The following is an 8,602-nucleotide window of genomic DNA, read 5'->3' as shown; positions in this document are numbered from 1 at the left end:
CTCCTAGTAGTCATTTTAAAATGTATGTCTGAAATAGTTATGTAAGAAAAGCATTTGAAATTTTTTTACAATATATATTGGGAATGTTTTCACTTATATAAATAACTACTGATAATATGACTTATGAAAAAATTATTACTACCATATGTGGAATATAGTGACTTCTAAACAGATTTAAAAAAAAAAACCCTACAAACCCAGAAAATGTGTATATCTGTCTTTAGAAATTAGTGTTTATATCACAACCGTGATTTGTGAATAAAGAAAAATGGTTTGTAATATCAAAATAAAAGCTTAGTCTGAAAAGGTACGAATCCGTTGGTGTTCCAAGTCATTTTGCTTTCCCTGCTCGCAGTGTGGGTGCCAGGGCTGTGCCCACGGTGTCCCCATGGCCCTGTGCCCACTGTGTGCCCCAACACTCTGCCTGTGGGGCACGGGGCTGTTCCTGCTGGGGCTGCTCCCACCCAGTGCCAGCCCTGCCTCTGGGGTGTGTGGGGCTGCTGTCCGTGTGTCTGTCCCCGTGTCCGTGCCCAGCGTGGGACAGCCAGCAGGGCACTGGGTCAAGGTTTGCTGCCAAAGATGACAACTTCCACCGCCAGCATCAGCTGTGTTTTCCAGGCAGCACTGCACGATGCATGGGGAATAACTGGGGCTTGTTCACAGGGGTGAAAAAGGAATCTTCCACACTTCCAGATTCCAGTTAGCCTCCCACTGAGCTGTCCCTTTCATGGCCAGAGCCTGTTTCTGTGCACACCAGGGGCAGGGAAGCAAGCAAAGATTGCTGTTCCAGAGGCTCCTCCTGGCACTGCCAGGCTTGTTGCCCAAGCCACAAGAAAGGTGTCCACGTGCTGTAGTTCTGTGCCCATCAGCCCAGCAGGTCCAGATAAGGCTGCTGAGGGTACCTTGTGCCATGTCACATGCGTGCCAACAGAATTATGTGACTCTTCTACCTGGCTTCCCATTATACTCTAATTTAGCAGAGGAAGACAAGACAGAGAGAAGGGATTCAAAATTGCTTGGGTTGCAGTTTAGCAGGAAGTTTTATTCTACCAAGTGCCTGAATCCTTTCAGGAAGCCAAAGAGAAGAAACCTTGGTATTTGCCAGGAATGGTGGGGAGATATTATGCTGTGCTTAATGTAAATCTTTATATGACATAGAAGCACTAAATGTCCAAGTGCACTCTCCTGCATATCAGCTGTGATGGATGCACTGCACTGCTTCCCTAGGTGTCTGGATGAATGACTGAGGTGGTAATGCTGGGTAAGGTTTGGGCTGAAGGCAGGCAAGAAGCATCTTGGCAGATAAACACAGGTGGGACACATAGACACGCATGGAGAACCTGAAATGCCACTTAATTTTTACATTATTGCATTAATCTGCTTCTGTCTGGTATCATTACTTATGTCTAATGCGGTGGTGCTTCCTTTCTTGGCCAACACATGCTAAATTAATAAAAACTTTGTTGAACAATTGGCCAGAGAATAATGGAAGTCCCATGTGTAAGCAAAAGAGAAAAAGGCAGTCATCTATGCAGAGTATTTTTATTCTAGTCATTTAAAGTTCCTATACAGCTGTAATTGTCTAGCCAAAACTAAATTAAAGCTTCATAGAAGATCTTAGAGCTGCCCCTGTGTAGAATGTTCTGTACTACTCTGTCCTTGGTCATCTTTTTGGGCATTCAAGTCGTTCACTAGCTTCTAATTTGGGTAAAATTTTAGGTTTTGTTGTTTTTTTGTTTTTTTTTTTTTTTTGGCTAGAATTTAATTTTCTTTAACTTTCTGGGAACCTTGTCTTCAGCTTCAATTGCTGTCATGTCATATTGCTGTTTCTTGCCTCAAGTGATTTTTTTGCAAGTTTGACATGTTCCTCTTGCCACATTTTTTCAGTTTTACAGTACAGATGCATGAGGAAAAAAGGCTGTGCAAATCATTTCTTGCCTAAAAGTAGAGCTGAAATATCATCATTTTGGTAGGTGTAAGGGAGAGAAGAAAGAAGAAGGAAAAAAGTAAAATAAAAAGTAACCTTGTTTCAGTGGGAAGAGAAGATTCGAGTGGGAGGTGAGATCAGAAGGGAGACAATGATTTTGGGAGGTCTTTGAAGAATTTATGAAAGTGTCATCAAAAAGAGTCATTTTCCAGTATTATAAAAGTTTATCTTGATGCTTCATTTATACCTAAAGGGGATATGCTTCACCTCTCACTGTAACAGGAGCTTTATGCTGAGTCTTTCCAGACTTTCCAGGCAGCTTTCATGCCTCTCCAGCACTTCCCCAGTGCTCTGCATACCAATAATTGTCTCACAGCACTTCACAAAAAGCACAATGGACATGGACTAGGATCAGAGGAAGAAATGGGCAGTATATGCCAGCATACCATCAACCTGAGTCTTTTCCTGAGGTAAGACAGAGATGAGCACTGGGAGGTAAAATATTAGAAGTACTTTTAAATCCAAAAGCTCGTCCTTATTTTCTTATGTGGAAAAGAAAGGTTTTTATTTCATGCTGTATTTAATTCTGTAGGTGTATTTCCTGTGTCCACAGAGAGGATGAGTGCCTTGCCTTGGCAGTGTGGTAGTAGCAGGGATGTGACTCCGAGGCTGGGACACAGCTCCTGCTGGCAGCAGGGCAGTGGAACACACAGTTGCCCACACGTGAAGGGCAGATACTTTGAATTATATCCATGAAAGGACCTGGAAATAACAATGCCATTTCAGGTGTCCAGGCAGGCAGCATTCAGGGCCAGAAGCTCCTGCTCAGCTGCTGTTTAGCTCTCTACAGGAGATGCTGTCGCTCTTCAGGTTCCTACATCATGTCCTGCCAGGGCACTCAGGGTAGGTGACCTTGCTTTGTGTGCTTTGCAGTGCCTGGCAGGGCACAATGAGTTTTGGGTGGAAGGGAAGGTGGAGGTGATTGCAATGCCCACTGACATCATGTTCAAGGCATTCACAAATGCATGTGGGAGACTTTTAGAAGTCTTCTCTTGGCTCAGTTTATACAGGATTTTTTCCCCACATGTAGTTGCCATGAGAATTTTGGGTTAGGTTGTTCTCAATTCTTCTGTTAAAGACCCTCCATTTCACTTAAATAATTAATCACTGAGAAACACTTCCAGAGTAGTCTGCTGGCTGGGACTCTGCCCTGGATTCCAGCCCCTGCTCCACATCCCAGTGAATAAATCCTGCCTCCATGGCCCTACTGCTGGGTTAAAGGGGATCAGGTGGCAGTGGTGTCCCTTCTCCATCCCATGGGACACACTGGCTCCATAGCTCCTATTCCAAAAGGGATTTAAAAAAATCCAGACTGGAGGAAAGCTTGTTGTTAAGGTGCTTTAGAGCCCCACAGTTTCCCCTGTGAGCTGTGATTTACCCTGCACTGCCTGGGCAGCCTCTGTGCTGGCCAATTTAATGATTTCACTCTTTAGCTACAGGCCTGTGAGTCAGGAGTTCAGGATGTAGGAAAACTGTTAAATAAAACATAAGTGAAGGCAAAAATAATCATTTAATGGACATTATGAAAGGACAGTAAACCAAACAGTTCAGTCCAATGGATGATGTATAACATCTAAACAAATATGACAACTAATTAAGGATTAGGTTCTGTGTTTTGGATGACAGGCCTTATAAAAATGAACAGCTAGGTTATGTTGGGGGAAAAAAAAAAGCTGCATTTTGCAAATGTCAGGCAGACAGCTCAGTAAGCAGAAAAACTCAGTTATCCAATTAAAATAAATGTGCAGTGTTCTCAATATAAAGAGCTAAAGCATCCTTATGTCGAGGAGTTAAGATGCTGAAATATAAGTGGAACAAAAAGTGCTCTCTATAAAGAATAATGTAATCTATCAAGATTAACATTTTGCATGCTGGCAAAGGCAGATAGTAATGTGTTTCAATTCCTGAAACTGGAAACATTAGACTAAGTTCAGTACCAATTTAAACCCCAGGTAACCCCAAATATTGAATTGAATTAATTATTTACAACCACAAAGGGCTAATAACTTGCCCTGATGTCTTCTATGGGAAATAGATATTTACAGTAGGTGCTCTCCTATTCCCCATAATCCTCCCTGGTACTTCATGTGAAATGTAATTACAAGTTGCATAAATGCAATTTAGGAAAAAGTCTTCCACTAGAAATAATTCTGATTTATTCAGGAGTTTGATTCCTGTCCTGAGAAAGAATAAGGCTGCTTTGAACATTGTCATGTGCATGGGGTATCAGGGGGAGGCCATAAAGTTTCAAGGCCACCAGTAGGGGACATAGTTAAGCCTAATTTTTTTGTTGCTTTCTAACAAAAGGAGGTTGTTGTATAACAGTGGAAAGCAAGCAGTGGGGAGGGACCACAATAACAATTAAACTAGGTTGCACTTGATTTGTAGGAAAGAAAAAGATTCCACTATCTACACTTCCAGCAGAGCATATTTTTTTTTAAGCTAAGATTTAAACCTTGATGCAGGTCTTCAAAATAAGAATTTCTAAGGCTGGAAACGTGTAACAAAATTTCTAAAAGGATATTCAGTTCAAGGTATTTTCAACAGAATTAACATGAAACATATGGATTTTCTGGTGGTTTATAAAGCAGAAAGCAGAACATTATTACTAGGAGGGAGGTTTTACCAGAGTATTAAAATGAAATTCAAGTTTGTGAGGTGCCTGACATATAAAATAAAATCTGTCAAATGTTGAAGTGAGAGGTGATATCTTAGCTCTGCAGTGCTTGAGAAAACATGGAAGAGCATGGCTGTAACACTCCCACCTCTGTTTGATTTCGCCACCCACAGATTTGCCACCTTTTTAATGAAGTGAGCAGTTGCACTTGCAGCTCTGAGTGCCTCTGCTGTCCTCACCTTTATTCTTCTAGAAGCAACGCTTCACATCTTCTTGGCCACAACTTTTGATGTTCACCCAGAAGGGCAGTGATCCAGCTCCCTATTATTTGAGAGGAATGATGGCCCGGGGATACAGACATTGTTAATTCACAAACTCAGCTGATGAGCTCTGCAACTGAGGTTTCATCACAGACTTGAAATTTCTGGGGCCCCGCTGCTCTACAGTTAAAAAGCAAACAAAGTTCTTTCAGGAAAAATAGCAAGCAAGAGAAAAAATAGTTTTATCTGTGAAGCTGAAAAGCAGCTTTTATTGGCAGTTCTCTTACACTAAGAATAGAGAGAGAAATATGCATGTTGCTACAGCTGGTAAATTCTGCCAGAGAGACAAGAAATTCCTATGGGATGTCTCTAGATTCTGGTACATGTCTTTTTTTTCTTTTTTTTAATTTTTATTTTTAAACATGACCCTCTGCTAGGCCACACTATAAAAATTCAAAATTTTCCCGTCTTCGCCCAGGATTGGCCCCAAATGCCTGATTCCCCTGGCAGGAACCATCCATAACCCTTGGACATGGTTTGTGCCCTGGGATTAAGAGGAAGGCATGCATCAGCAGAGCATGCTACACCAGTCCTCCACTCTGAACCCACTCTGAAATCACCTCTGGAAAATAAGAAGTGGCAACATGAATATGATAAGCAGAGCAACATGGCCTACTTTCTGATAATCTTCTTTTATAGCTTTATTCTCGATGGCTTTGAGGGGAAGTCAATGCAGAAATCGTTTTGCCCAGTGCCAAAATAATGGAAATACATGCAAATTTGTGCTCTTCCCCAGTTTTCTGCCTCTTTGTCCTTTAGTCAGCCTCATCCTGCCACCACTCTACAGAATTTCATACCTGTGTGGAGCCCAGCATAGGACTGGGGACAGGCAAATAGGATATCATTACTGCAACACCTTGGAAACAAATCCCTAGAAAAATGAGTTATTGTAAGGAAACTGGAGATTTGGGAAAGTGAAAACCAACTAAGTTATTCCTGTTGAAGGTCAGAAGGAAATTGGTGCCCGCAGACACCATGGTGAGCACTGACCTGTCCAGACTGAGGGGGGATCTTTAGAACATTGTCACCTCACACCAAAGCATAGACAGGATTGTTTGAAAACCCCCAAATGCCATTGCCTTATTTTGATGGTGTGTTTTCAAGTTGTTTTAAATAAAGCACTCGCAGAGTTTTCAGAGACTGAAGTCACCTGAAGAGAGAGGTGTGGTCCAATTTCAGACTTGTTTGCCTAGAACTTTCACAAAGGACAGTTCCATCTTCTTTTTTTGTTTTTTAATTTTGAGAATTCTTCACTTTTTCTACAAATATGAAAGTCCCTCTTCCTTTTAATTACATTCATAAATTGAAAATTAGTTTTCTTCTCCATGTTGTCAGGATTTCTTTTAAAGATTAAAATAAATAAATAAATAAATAGGAAAGAAAAAAAAAGGAAAAAGAAGATGCGTTGGCAATGCTGCAGGTCTGCAAAGGAACACAGCACTGAGGTAAAGGAAGGCAGGTTGCTGAGTGAGTAGGTCCTGGGAATTTTAAATAACCTTAAGGCTGCTAAAAGGAAAAGTCATGAGGTCTCTGGTGTTTGTGAACATGCTGCAGAAAAGCAGACACATCAAAAGTGAAAGTTTTCCATTCTGTGTTGTGTAAGCACAAGCAGACAAAAACACCAACAGTGTGTTTTAATCAGAGAAGAGCTAACAGTTTAAATTTACTCATTTGCAGGGTTCAGCCCAGAACACATAAGCACTTAAGGTGATTTCTGTAAATTCAGGAATGGATGTCCCAAAACAAATTGATACTTTTTTTATTTTAAAATTAGGTCTAAAAATCTTTTACCAGGGAGATAGAATTTCTGGAGTTTGGAATGAACTAATTAAAAGCCTGTTTTGGGGCAGCTGTGTATATTTTGTATGAGTCACAGGCTAGCTGTATTTTCATCCTTGCCCATCATAGTTCATTCACTGTGTAGTTTCTTAGAAAAAAAAGTTTTGAACTCACTGAAAGCATTTCACTCTTTTGTTGAAAACTCCACCAAAGCAGGAAACTTCCCAAGTGTCCTGCCCCTGCTGGGCACACAACAGGAGGGAGCCCTTAGAGCAGATGGGCCTGGGCAGCTGCAGATGGGAGCCACCAAACCCAGCCCTGAGGGGCTCCAGCCTTCCCCTGCTTAAACTGGGGCGTATCAAACAGCAAACATCACTGAATAATCACAAATGCACACTGAAGCACACCAATGCCGCCACCCCAGGGTCAGTGAGACCTCACAGGGAGTTGTCTGGGTGGGGAACTCTGAGCTGGCAGCTCTGCCTGCAGGGTGGGGAGGGACAGCCAGGCTGGGATGTCACAGGGGGGCACAGGCTGGGTACCTGGAGGGGGTCAGGGGTCTGATGTGTCTGCTGTGACATCATTTAAACGGCAGGAGATCCTTTGGGCTCATTTTTAAGTGGTTATAACAGCTGTCTTTCAAGAGAAACCTGGAAAAAAGCGATGGACAGGCAGAGGGGAGATCCCCACCATCCTAGCAGAGCCATTCTTCCCAGGAATTGCCTCCACCAGTGCTGGAGAGCTCTATGCAAAGTCATTTTACACAGAATAAAGACCTGTCTGTAGCCACCTCCTCTTCCACAGGCTCTGCCTTGTGGAGAGCACAAAGTCACTTGCATTTCCCTCTGCCCGTTGTATTTGCTGGGAATGTCCTGACAAAGGCAGGAATGATGAATCTGACTCCATGTTGTCAGAAGGCAAATTTATTACTTTATAATACTATATTATATTAAAGAATTCTATACTGGACTATACTAAAGAGTACAGAAAGGATATTTACTGAATGCTAAAAAGATAATAATGAAAACTCCTGACTCTTTCCAGAGTCCCGACACAGCTTGGCCCAGATTGGTCAAAGAGTGAAAACAACTCACAGCAGAATCCAATGCAACAATCACCTGTGGTAAACAATCTCCAAACACATTCCAGACAAGCAAAGCACAGGAGAAGCAAATGAGATGAGAATTGTTTTCCTTTTCTCTGAGGCGTCTCAGCTTCCCAGGAGAAAACTCCTGGGCAAAGGGAATTTTTCAGAGGACGAATGCTACACTTTGCAGCCAAGCCATGTGGCAAACACAGCCATTTGGGTTTCACAGCCTTTGTTCTTCACCCCTGACTGATATACAGCACTGTGACAGGCATAAGTTTTCCCCTTATTCAGCATGAAATTAACTTGATGGGTTGAAAGCAGCAGAGCTATCAAGCCTGGATCATAATCAGCATTGGCTTCTTGGGGGAACCTTCCCAGCCCAGCACTAGGGTGGGATCTGTACACACCACAAGCCCCATGGGCAGCCCCAGCACCTTCCATGTGTGCTCTGAAAAGGGCCAAAGAAGTGATGGATGCTCCCTCTTTGTAGCCACATTTCTCCTCACAGAGAAAAGCAAGGCAATCTTCCCAAGAATATTTCTGAGATTCACATTCTCTGAACCTCAGAGAAGGGAAAAACAAATCTTATCTCATTTGCTGTGCCTGTGTTTGTGCAAAAGTAGAATGCAATGTGGAGATTGTTTACCCACAGTGAAGGTGTTTTGTTCCCTTGGCCTGTCAGGGCCTATCAGTGTGTGTGTGTCGGAACTGTCGCTGACAGTCACGAGATTCTGGGCAGTGTGTGCAGAGTCGAGTGCTTGGCAGATTCAGTTTAGATGTAAAGTAATATGGTGTAATATATTATAGAA

At 42.4% G+C, this 8,602-nt stretch overlaps 1 protein-coding gene across 27 annotated transcripts in view; it reads left to right on the top strand.

Annotated features, from left to right (window-relative positions):
* The window catches only part of RBFOX1 (RNA binding fox-1 homolog 1), a 667,961-nt gene extending 667,647 nt beyond the window's left edge, over window positions 1-314 (top strand). For all 27 annotated transcript variants that reach the window (XM_014309823.2, XM_031062663.1, XM_031062661.1 and 24 more), the window contains one exon: window positions 1-314. This exon is cut by the window's left edge. The gene's annotated coding sequence lies outside the window, so the exon portion shown is untranslated.
* The last annotated feature ends 8,288 nt before the right edge of the window (window positions 315-8,602 follow it).

Source organism: Geospiza fortis, unplaced genomic scaffold (assembly GCF_000277835.1).
Source record: "Geospiza fortis unplaced genomic scaffold, GeoFor_1.0 scaffold146, whole genome shotgun sequence".
Taxonomy (NCBI): domain Eukaryota; kingdom Metazoa; phylum Chordata; class Aves; order Passeriformes; family Thraupidae; genus Geospiza; species Geospiza fortis.
This window is presented reverse-complemented; position numbering and strand designations above follow the sequence as displayed.